The sequence below is a fragment of the Triticum urartu genome, chromosome 4 (assembly GCF_003073215.2).
Source record: "Triticum urartu cultivar G1812 chromosome 4, Tu2.1, whole genome shotgun sequence".
NCBI lineage: Eukaryota > Viridiplantae > Streptophyta > Magnoliopsida > Poales > Poaceae > Triticum > Triticum urartu.
Genome location: NC_053025.1, coordinates 535711059 through 535722381, shown reverse-complemented (window position 1 = coordinate 535722381; position 11323 = coordinate 535711059). Strand labels below are relative to the sequence as shown.

At 45.5% G+C, this 11323-nt stretch overlaps 1 long non-coding RNA gene across 1 annotated transcript; it reads left to right on the top strand.

The window, feature by feature from the left end:
* Positions 1–8753: 8753 nt before the first annotated feature.
* On the top strand, positions 8754–11047 carry LOC125552492. The gene is made up of 2 exons (XR_007303632.1): positions 8754–9658; positions 10095–11047. It is a non-coding gene; the product is annotated as an uncharacterized LOC125552492 (long non-coding RNA).
* Positions 11048–11323: the final 276 nt, after the last annotated feature.

Below are 11323 nucleotides of genomic sequence, written 5' to 3'. Positions count from 1 at the left end.
TGTTTGCTGTTGTAATTTGCTTGTGACGTCCCCGATTCAATCGTACACTAATTATACATGCAAACGTGTACGATCAAGATCAGGGACTCACGGGAAGATATCACAGCACAACTCTAAAAAAATAAGTCATACTAGCATCATAATACAAGCCAGGGCCTCGAGGGCTCGCATACAAGTGCTCGATCATAGACGAATCAGCGGAAGCAACAATATCTGAGTATAGACGTAAGTTAAACAAGTTGCCATAAGATGGCTAGCACAAACTGGGATACAGATCGAAAGAGGTGCATGCCTCCTGCCTGGGACCTCCTAACTACTCCTCGAAGCCGAACTCCACGTAGAAACATCCTCGGGATCCTCTAGCTCCTAGACTCCATCATATGATCGCAATAACCGGGAAAGGGGGAAAGAGAAATAGCAAAGCAACCGTGAGTACTCATCCAAAGTACTCGCAAGCAAGGATCTACACTACATATGCATTGGTATCAATGAAATGGTAGTATCTGTGGACTGAACCACAGAATGCCAGAATAAGAGGGGATAGCTAGTCCTATCGAAGACTACGCTTCCGGCAGCCTCCATCTTGAAGCATGTAGAAGAGAGTAGCAAGTGCAGCATCAAGTAACATCGCATACCATAATCCTACCCAGTGATCCTCTCCTCGTCGCCCTATGAGAGAGCGACCACCGAGTTGTATGTGGCACTTGAAAGGGTGTGTTTTATTAAGTATCCGGTTCTAGTTGTCATTAGGTCGGAATACAATTCCGGGTCATTCTTTTACCGAGGGACATGGCTATTCGAATAGATAAACTTCCCTGCAGGGGTGCACCACATTATCCAACACGCTCGTTCCCTCTGACCGGACACACTTTCCTGGGTCATGCTCGGCCTCGGAAGATCAACATGTCATAGCTCTACCTAGGCACAACAGAGAGGTCAGCACACCGGTCTAAATCCTATGCGCGCAGGGGTCTGGGCCCATCGCCCATTGCACACCTACACGTTGCGAGGGCGGCCGGAAGCAGACCTAGCCTCCCTAATACAAGAGTAGGCGTTTCAGTCCAATCCGGCGCGTGCCACTCAGTCGCTGACGTCAAGAAGGCTTTGGCTGATACCACGACGTCGAGTGCCCATAATTGTTCTCGCGTAGTTGGTTAGTGCGTATAGGCCAGTGGCCAGACTCAGATCAAATATCCAGATCTCGTTAAGCACGTTATTTGCAGTATCCGCGGACACCGACCAGGGACCAGGCCCACCTGTCTCCTAGGTGGTCGCAACCTGTCCTGTCGCTCCGCCACAAAGTAACCATCAGGGGTCTGTCGGGAACCCAGGCCCACCACTGCCTGGGTGGAACCACCTGCTCCTTCAGCCCCCATCTCCAAAACATCAACATAAGTTTGTAATAGTATAGTATATACCCGTGATCACCTGCTGAGTGATCACGGCCCAGTAGTATAGCACGGAAGACGGACAAGAGTCTAGGGCCACTGTTGTAATACTAGCAACCTATACTAAGCATTAGGATAGCAGGTGAAGGTATCAACAATTGTAGCAATAATGATAGGCTGTGCAACAGAATAGGAGCTATCGAATAAACAACAGTAGCAAACCTAATGCAAGAATAAGAGAGAAGAGAGTGGGCGATATCTGGTTGATCAAAGGGGGTTTGCTTGCCTGGTTGCTCTGCAGACAAAAACGGACCCTCGAAGGTGAAGTAGTCCATCACTGGTTTGACCGCGGTCTCGGGGTCTATCGGAAAGAAGTAACGAAGGGGGGACACAATAAATAATAGAGCAATCAAAGCATCACAAAGGATAACATGGCATTACACGGTGCTAGGGGTGACCTAACGCAGGGATAGGTGATACCGGTGAAGGGGGGAAACACCCGGGAAAGTATTCCCAGTGTTTGACGCTTTCGAGCAGATGAAATTGAGGCGGATTGTTGCATGTTCTCTATGCTAGGGACGCGTGGCGGACGAACGGACTGCGTATTTGGATTCGTCATGTTTTTCTGAGCAGCTTTCATGTATAAATTATTTTCATCTGAGTTGCAGTTTATTTTCTATTAATTTCTATAGTTTTAAACATTTTTCTGAAATAGTGGAATTTTGTAATTAATTTTAACCCGAATTGACCAAGTCAACTTGGCTGGTCAAAAGCAGAGGTGGTTGTCGGTGTCAAAACCGGCAGATCTCGAGTAGGGGGTCCCAAACTATACGTCTAAGGATCGAAGGTAACATGAGGCAGGGGACACGATGTTTACCCAGGTTCGGGCCCTCTTGATGGAGGTAAAACCCTACATCCTGCTTGATTGACTTTGATGAGAATAGGGGTTACAAGAGTTGATCTACCTCGTAATGGCTAAACCCTAAATGTCTAGCCTGTATGATTATGATTGCCTCTGCGGACTAAACTCTCCGGTTTATATAAACACTGGAGGGGGCTAGGGTTGTACAGAGTCAGTTTACAGAGAAAGGAATCTTCATATCCGAACGCCAAGCTTGCTTTCCACTCCAAGGAGAGTCCCATCCGGACACGGGGGAAAGCCCTCGATCTTGTATCTTCACGGCCCATCAGTCCGGCCCACATTACATAGCCCGGACGCCCGAGGACCCCCTAGTCCAGGACTCCCTCAGTAGCCCCCGAACCAGGCTTCAATGACGACGTGTCTAGCACACAGATTGTCTTCGGCATTGCAAGGCGGGTTCTTCATTACAATCTGGACTGTCGATAATCCGACGATGATCCTAACTTTTTTACAATTCCCACCTCGATGGCGCTTCAACTTTCACACGCAGGATGAATACGAATGGTCCATGTCCTTTTTATAAATAAGCCCTTTACCACGTTCAGACGGCATCTATATAAGGTGATATAGGCCTCCAAATGAAATCCCTCATCGCGCAGAAAGGAAATCTCCAAATCCACCCATGAGCGAAGCCTTCGACCATGGCCAGCACTCCAGGCTCCTCCTCATGTCCCCATGGCCCTCAAGAGGGCGATTGGCAGAGTTGCTCCGTGCCTCATCTTCAGTTAAGTCGGCTCCATGCGCAAGGTTACCTTCCTCCCGCGGATCTAATCTCCTCTCGAGCGGGATTGTACTCAACAGGCAATGACGCGATGGCCAAGAATTTCCCCAACCCCAATAAGGAGGAGAGGGTGTGTTTCGTCCCATTCTGGCTGCGGGGTCTAGCATTTCCAATCCATCCCTTTCTTAGGGGGTTATTGGAATTTTACGGCATCCAACTACACAACCTCACCCCCAGGTTCGATTTTGCACATCTTAGGCCTTGTTGCCCTCTGCGAGCTATTTTTGGGTATCGAAGCCCACTTTGAATTATGGAGAAGTTCTTTTGTCTCGTTCCTCACCACCGAGGAGGCTCTATTTTTGAGGTGGGCGGCGCCAAAGTATGGCGTATATCCAAATCTGGATACCTTGTGGGAACACCTAAAGAGGTTTACCCACAATGGACTTCTGAATGGTTTTATGTGGACGACGTCCCACTGCCGGACCCAGTTTGAAGTGGCCTTCCTGAATTCTCTAGCGCTCCTTTAAGGAAGCGCCTCCACTGGTGTCCCTGAAGTCCCAAAGAAGAGGACAGCATGGAGATACAGCGGTTGGTCAGCAAGGCTAGGCTGATGGCCCACTCCGAACTCTCAATAGTCGAAGTCATGGCGATCGCAATAGCGTGCAGCCCCTCCAATCCAGAGTAACTCCTCTATGGTGTTACAATGGAGAAGATGACGTGTCCCGTTACATACGGCAGGGTCCAGATACCCCAGCCGAACTGGCCTCTACTTCGGTCGATCTGTATAAGGGCGAAAAAGAAGATATTCTTCGTTTAAACTGTCGGGAAGCCTATTCCATGTACACTCCTATTGAATGGGTAAGATCTCGACATCTGTGCTTATTTTATTGCATCACAGATGTTGATCAAATGTACCATTCATCTCCGCCAACTTTAGTCATGGAAGAGGATGATCGAGGGCGTCCACTGTCCTGCTCCTCAGCCGGAGGATCATAATCGCGATAACGATCCTGGCTTTTGTGAGGATCCAGATATATATATATATATATATACATATACATAAAAACTATTCTGATCACGGGATCAGAATAATATTCTGATCACAACCTGACCTGCCCCACTAGTAGTACATTGAACTTCCCTGTGAACTAGGTTGAACTTCCGCCAACATTGCCCAAATGGGGCTTGCGATATACCGTTGGAAAGCTATGGACACCAATATCATGACCCAACTTAAATTTTTGGCAAAATATAAGCGGTTTAAGAGCAGTTTTGAAAACCATTTTTTCTTCGCACAAAAACGTGAATCGTATTTTCGATCGCATTTCTAAACCGTTTATCGGAATGAGGCATATAATATGGCGTTGGAAAGCTGCTGCAAAACCGCTCCTTCCACATGTTGAAAGTTTTCTCTAATTCCTTATGTTAAAGAGTAATTTGAAAATACATAAAATTTCGTAAACTGAACAGCTGAGTTCGTTTTTTCGATGTCATTTCTAAACGGCTAATCCAATGGAGGCATATGATACGGCGTTGGAAAGCTTATGAAAATGCGCTACTTTTTCATCTTGACAGTTTGTTTCTAATTTTGAATGGTTTAAGAGTAATTTAGATTATGCTTCCGGCTCGTATGTTGTGTGGAATTGTGAGCGGATAACAATTTCACACAGGAAACAGCTATGACCATGATTACGCCAAGCTATTTAGGTGAGACTATAGAATACTCAAGCTTGAACAAATGCGAAACTTTTTGGTATGTATTGTTTCTCCCAATTCTTTACAGTTTTAAGTCAGTTTTGAAAATGGCAAAAAACGTATTTTCGCCGTAATTTCTACAAACTTTATCGGAATGGGGCAAATAATATACCGCTGAAAAGCTACGAAAAATGCGAAACTTTTTCATGTTGATGGTTTTCTCTGATTCCTAGCCGTTTTTAAAGTAATTTCGAAAATGGCGGGATCATGCGTTCTACCTTTATCGCGAAACAGATTCTTCAAAAATGCACCGCGTGAAGAACCTGAACTTCTCGGCGCGTGTACCTGAACTTCACTCTGTTTTTCACGTGATTTTTTTGCTCGTAGGTCTCCATCCACTGCTCGTAACTCTCCATGCACTCACCGGAATTGGGCAAGTGATATACCGATGGAAAGCTGTTGTAAACACGCAACTTTCCCGTGTTGATCATTTTTTCATACTCGTGACAATTTTAAAAGTTTTTATCTGAAATTCATTCAGCGTAGTAGTTGAACTTCCTGCTGTTTTCACGTTGAACTTTTGTGACGTATTTTTGTTTGTAATTTTCTCATCCATTCGTCGGTGTTACACAAATGATATTCCTTTTGTACAAACCTCTCTTAAAATAATTTTTCTAACTTTCTCCGACCGAGGACTTGAACTTATGACAACAACAAATTTGGACCTTGCCTTTTTATTCATTTTTCTCATATTAAACACACACCATGTAGTACATGAACTTTTTCCATTTTTATAATTTGAATTTTTTATTTTATTTTTGAAATCAAATTGCTTCCAAATAATAACTAAACTTCTTTGTGGATTGAGATAATTATTTTAAAAATCAAAAAAAATATTTTTTGTGTTTTCGAACATGGGAATATAAGGTGAACCTCTCTCGCAAAAATTTTTGAACTTCCCCGGACAGAGCACATGAACTTCTTGCAACAAACCTTTTAAGCTTTTAGTTTTCTATTCTTATCTAAAATGCATTCCGTGTAGTAGTTGAACTTCCCGCTATGTTCACCTTGAACTTCTGTCACGTATTTTTGTTCAACCTCTCTCACAACAATTTTTGAATTTTATTGGGCCGAGCGCTTGAACTTCTAAAAACAAAATCATTAGCCTTTGCTTTTTCATTCTTTTTTTCATACAAAAATGCACACCGTGTAGTACGTGAACTTCTGGCAGTTATCAATCTGAACTTCTCTCGGTTACGTGAAAATATCTGAGTTTTTATGAATATTAATCTCAATTTCTTAATACATTTTTATGAATTCTGAAGCGCTCTATTTTTAAAAGTTGAACTTCTTGTTATTTTATTTTTGAACTTCTTGTTTCCATTCTTTAATAATGAGGGAAATCCGAGTTTTATATAATCATTGAACTTCTCCATATTTTTAATATGGACTTCCTGGATTTTTTTCTTAATCTTTTTTTATGAATTTTTAAGCACTCTATTTTTAAAAGTTGAACTTCTTGTTATTTAATTTTTGAACTTCTTGTTTCCATTCTTTAATAACGAGGAAATCTGAGTTTCTATAATCATCGAACTTCTCCATCTTTTTAATATGAACTTACAGTGTTGTAATAAACATTGAACTTATCCTTCAATTAAATTTGAATCTCTAGCTTTTTGTAAAAATAGAGAAAAACCATTTTCTCACCAAATTTTAGCTCCTCTATTTTTCAAAATTGAACTTCTTCGTTTATTCTTTGGTAACGGAGAAAATCCTAACTCTAGAATATACGCCGAATCTCTTCGTTATATAAATTTGAAGTTCTAGTTTCTTTAAAAAATTGGGATATTATATTTTAACTATGTTATTTATTATTCTTTAGTAGCGGTTAAAGTCGCTCCATTTTTTAATTTGAACTTGTTGTTTTTTGAAATTGAACTTCTTGATTTATTATTGAGAATGGTGAGATATCCGCTTGAAAGTCGCTCCATTTATTATTTGTGAGCTGCTATATTTTTTATTTAGAAACAGTGAAATATCCGCTTGAACAACTCCTTTTCTTTTTAAATTGAACTTCTAGGTTTATTATTTAGTAACAGGGAAAATATTTAGCTTTTTATTAAAGATATCAAACCATTTTGTTATTTTCATTTGAACTTCTAATTTTTTTAAACACAGAAAATACTTTTTTTATAAATTGTAACTACTCTCTAGTAATTGAACAACTCTATTTACTTAATTCAAAGTTATTGGTTTTGTAATACACATAAAACTTTTATGTTACTCAAATTTGAACTTCTAAGTTTTTATAGAAACGAGGAACCTTTTTTGTAATTCTGAATTGTTCCTTCTTTCTAATTTGTACTTCTTTTTGGGTTTTTGAATGGCATATTTTTTTTGATTTTGTGTATGTGTTCAAAAAACAAGATTTTTTTACATGTGTTTCTTGGAGGTCAATACAAAGACATTTTTTACATTATGTTTTCATGAACTTTCAACTGATTTGTTTCTTTAAACTTCATTTCTTCCTCTTCTTCACTGTTTGAACTTCGCTAGAATTTACTTATGAAAACTTCTTGGAGTTTTACGTATTTTTTCTATGCACTTTTTTTCAAAGAGGGGTGTGCACTCCTCAAAACAAAACTATGAACTTAGCTTGTACCGCGTTGTTGAACAGTAAAAACAGTGACCAATACAATGCAGTGTATTCATAATGAACGACCTTGTACTGCATCGCTGAACGGCAGGAGGGAACGGCATGAGTGTTGCAGGTGTGGAGAGAAGCAAGAAATCAGGGAAAATGTGGAGAAATTGTGTGTATGTGTCCTTTTTTGCATGTGTAACATATGAGCTGGCATCTATACTCTCGAAAACATATGAGCTGGCATCTGAATTCTTCTACCTCTCTGCATAATGAGTGAGTTTGTAAATATGGAAGGAGAAAAGAAAAATCTTCAAGACAACCAATCCCTCTCTTCGTCGGACTTCTCTCCATTTTTAAATAGAACTTCAGCGATCTGTCACTAGCTCCATCTGCAGATTTTGGGAGCACTGCCTGCTGTGGATTAGAATCAATTAGAGAGAGAGAGAGAAGTAGCACCACATGATAGACAAAACAAAATTGTGACATCGCACAATCAAGAGAATTTGCAGCATTAACGTGATTCCTTCCACTTTGAGATCCATCGAACTTCTACAAATTTTTCAGCGATCTCTATTTTTCTTCAATACATAGAATTGAACTAATGCACCTAGTTAGGTTGAACTGAACTAAAGTGATGGCAATAGGGCTCGTCACAAGTGAGCGGGATGGCAGCAGGAGGAGGCGCACTGCGCCGAGTGGCTGGACGGCGCTGCGCAGGGGAGGCACTCGGGAGAGGGGAGATGATGGGCTGCGGCGTTGGTCGGAGGGCGCTGGTCGCGTGGCATAGCTGGAGGAGGAAGCCATGATTGTGGCCTCCCTCCATGCTCCTCGTCCCGAGGCCCTCCATGGGTTGCTCACCGTGGCCAGACGGTCGAAGCGGGAGCTGGAGTCGGAGGAAGAGGTTGGGGACGACGGGGACAGTGCCAGTGGCAGTGGCAGTGGATCCGGGAGCTGGCGTCGTGGGTCGGGGGTCGTCGTGAGAGCAGGGTAGGTAGCCGGGCTACTGCAGGAGGCCGACAAACGGGCCGCGAGAGGAGACCAGTAGAGAGGCCGCGGGAGGTGGAGGCGCGTCGGTGCTGAGATCCCCGGCGGCGGGCGGGGGAGGGGGGTCGCCGCCGCGGCTGAAGCAGGGGTGGACGAGGACGCAACCGCGGTTGAAGCAGGAGAAGGACGGCGCAGCGCGCGGGGAAGGCGGGGTGGGGCGGCGGCGGCGCGCGGGGAAGGCGGGGTGGGGCAGCGGCGGCACGCCGGGAAGGCGAGGTGGGGCGGCTGACTCACGTCAGGATGGCCGGGTGTGGCGGAGGAATCTCGCCGGTATGGCCGTGTGGGGCGGCTGGATCGGGGGGGGGGGGGGGGGGGGGGGGGGGGGGGGGGGGGGGGGGGGGGGGGGGGGGTTGAGGGGAACGTGAGGAGGGAGGGAGGTTGCGGGAGAGAGGATAGGATTTCATTTCTTTTGTTTTCTCGGGAGTTCGGGAACATCTGATCGTGCGTATATAGGGCAGACCGTGCATATACACACACATATATATAGGGTTGGGCTATTCTGTTGCCCGTATCAGAATATTATTCTGTTACGCTCAGCTCTATATAAGAGCGATCCGACTAATCTGAAACTAACAGGAAAAATGTGTCCATCTCCCCAACCCGATCCCCCACCATCGCCATGACCACCTACTCTAGCGCGCCTCCGCCGGCCCCCTCCCCCAGCGCGCCGCAGCCGGCCCCTTCCCCCAGCGCGTCTCCGCCGGCCCCTGCCCAGTGCGCCGCAACCGGCCCCCTCCCCCAGCGCGCCTCTGCCGCCCCCTACTCCAACGCGCCACCGCCGGCCCCCTACTCCAACGCGCCGCTGCCGTAAACCTGCCGGGCGCGCCGCCGCCCCCTGCCCCAGCACGCCACCACAACGACCTCCCTTTCCCAGTGCGCCGCCGCAGGCCCCCTGGCCCAGCGCACCACCACCACGACCTCCCTCCCCCAGTGCGGTGCGGCCTAGCCCCTGCCTCCGAGCGTCGCCGGTCTTCGCGCACAACTATCCCACTGCTGCCACACACACCAACTCTGTACTGAGGCTAGCACGGTGGTCGATCACCGAGGGATGGCCGGTCCTTGCCATCGGCGGCCGCACTCCCGATGTGTCATGAGCGATTGCGCCCATAGAGGCTTGCTCCCATCATCCTCCTCCTCCCAGAGTACGATGTCAATGGCGACAACATCCAGTAGGTCCTCTTGTGCCTCTACTCGCCCCGCTTTCACCACCGGCCAGTCGTGCAAAGCCATGTAAAAATGTTCAGGTAAAATGTGGATCCCTGCACAAAGTTCAGGTTAGTTCAGTACAAAAAGTTCAAGTAATTTCTGGCAATGTTTAAGTTGAGTGAAAAATTCAAGCTCAGTTCGGTCAAAAAAAATAAGTCAAAAGTTGCATGAAGCCCATTCTGCTTGCGCTGGTGCGCTCCTGCTGTTTGTTGCTGCAGCAGGGTGATGTGAGTGTGAGAGAGAGATAGAAAAATGGAATGATCTTCCACATTGACTAACTCGTGGCACACTCGGTTCAATTTCTTGATTTAGTCCAATTCAATTCCTAATTTTGTTTCAGTTCAACGACTGCTATCTCTCTTAGTTTTGATGTTTAATTACAAAGTCTATGTACATTAACAGCAAACAAGTTCAAGTATATCAATAAATGGTAGTTTGGGTATAGAGAATTTGATGCTTGTTGGGTGTATACAGGAGTATAAATGGATTTTCTTCTTGTTGAACTAAGTTGAACATGTCATTATGCGTCACGGCTGGGGGTGGGAGGCGTGCGGCGGCCGGAGGTGGGAGGCCGTTCAACTTTGCGTCTTTCGCTCGGCCAGCGCTCGACGAGGGGCACCCCGGTCTCGCTCGTGTGTGGGTTTTGGAGTATATTCTACCGATGTGTTCTGCTCTCCTCTATTTTCAACTAAATCGTGCTGCCATGTGTGGATTTCCCCTCTAACTCCACAACAAGTTGAATCCTGCAAATTCTACTGGTAAGTGCAAGATTCAGTACTGTCCATTTTGATTTTCTATAAAGAAGGCCAATCATTCTTGTTGCTTCACATATACTAGTATACGGGAGTACTAGAATCCATCCACGAAACAGTCAAGCAACCATGGATATCAGCCCACCACTGTGTTGCGGATGTGATCTTTGTGCGCTTTTGAGTATTGTAAAACAATTGTATGCTTCTGGTTGCTGCTTGCTGCCACTGCCGAATTGTGTAGGTGCAAAAAGTTTCATATCGCAAGTTCAAAGAGGGTTGTATGCAAGTTTAGAAGTTTGTTTGGAGCATCTTTAGGTGTTTGTTGTAATGTAGAAAAGAGTTTTTAATACCGAAAACAAACCTAGTGAAAAAAATGTCCAGGCGACCATCATGCCTGCCTCCTGACCCCCGCCATCAGGTCGCGGCCTCTTCCGCCGTCAGGTCGCAGCCTCTTTTGCCGTCAGATCGCATCCTCTTCCTTCTGCAGGTCGCCGCCTCCTGCTGCTGCAGGCCATGCCCCATCCCCCATTCTCGCATGGTCGCCAACGAGGTATCCTACTACAACAGTGGTCACCGCCCAGAACTCTCTCCGGTTAATTTTGATCTACTTTTGCACATTTGTTCTTTATCTCACGAATTTTGTTATGTAGGAGATGAACAATTGTTGATCCTGAAGTTTCATCGCATGATTTTTTGTCTCTGAAGTTTGCACCAATTCTTGATCCTGAAGCATCAATGCTTGAGCACTGATTGTCGGAGTAAATAGCCATGGGTAGCCTAGCCGGCTTCCCCCGGCACTTCTGAAAAAGTTGCGAGCCTGCCTGGCTCACAAGTATCCGAGACATGGGGCTGCCTTCCCCTAGCCGGCTACGATCAAGGCCGGCTTTCGGAAGGCGGTCCGACTTTGGCCCTCATGAGAAGACCGACTCCAAGAAACCGGCTGTGAGAAGG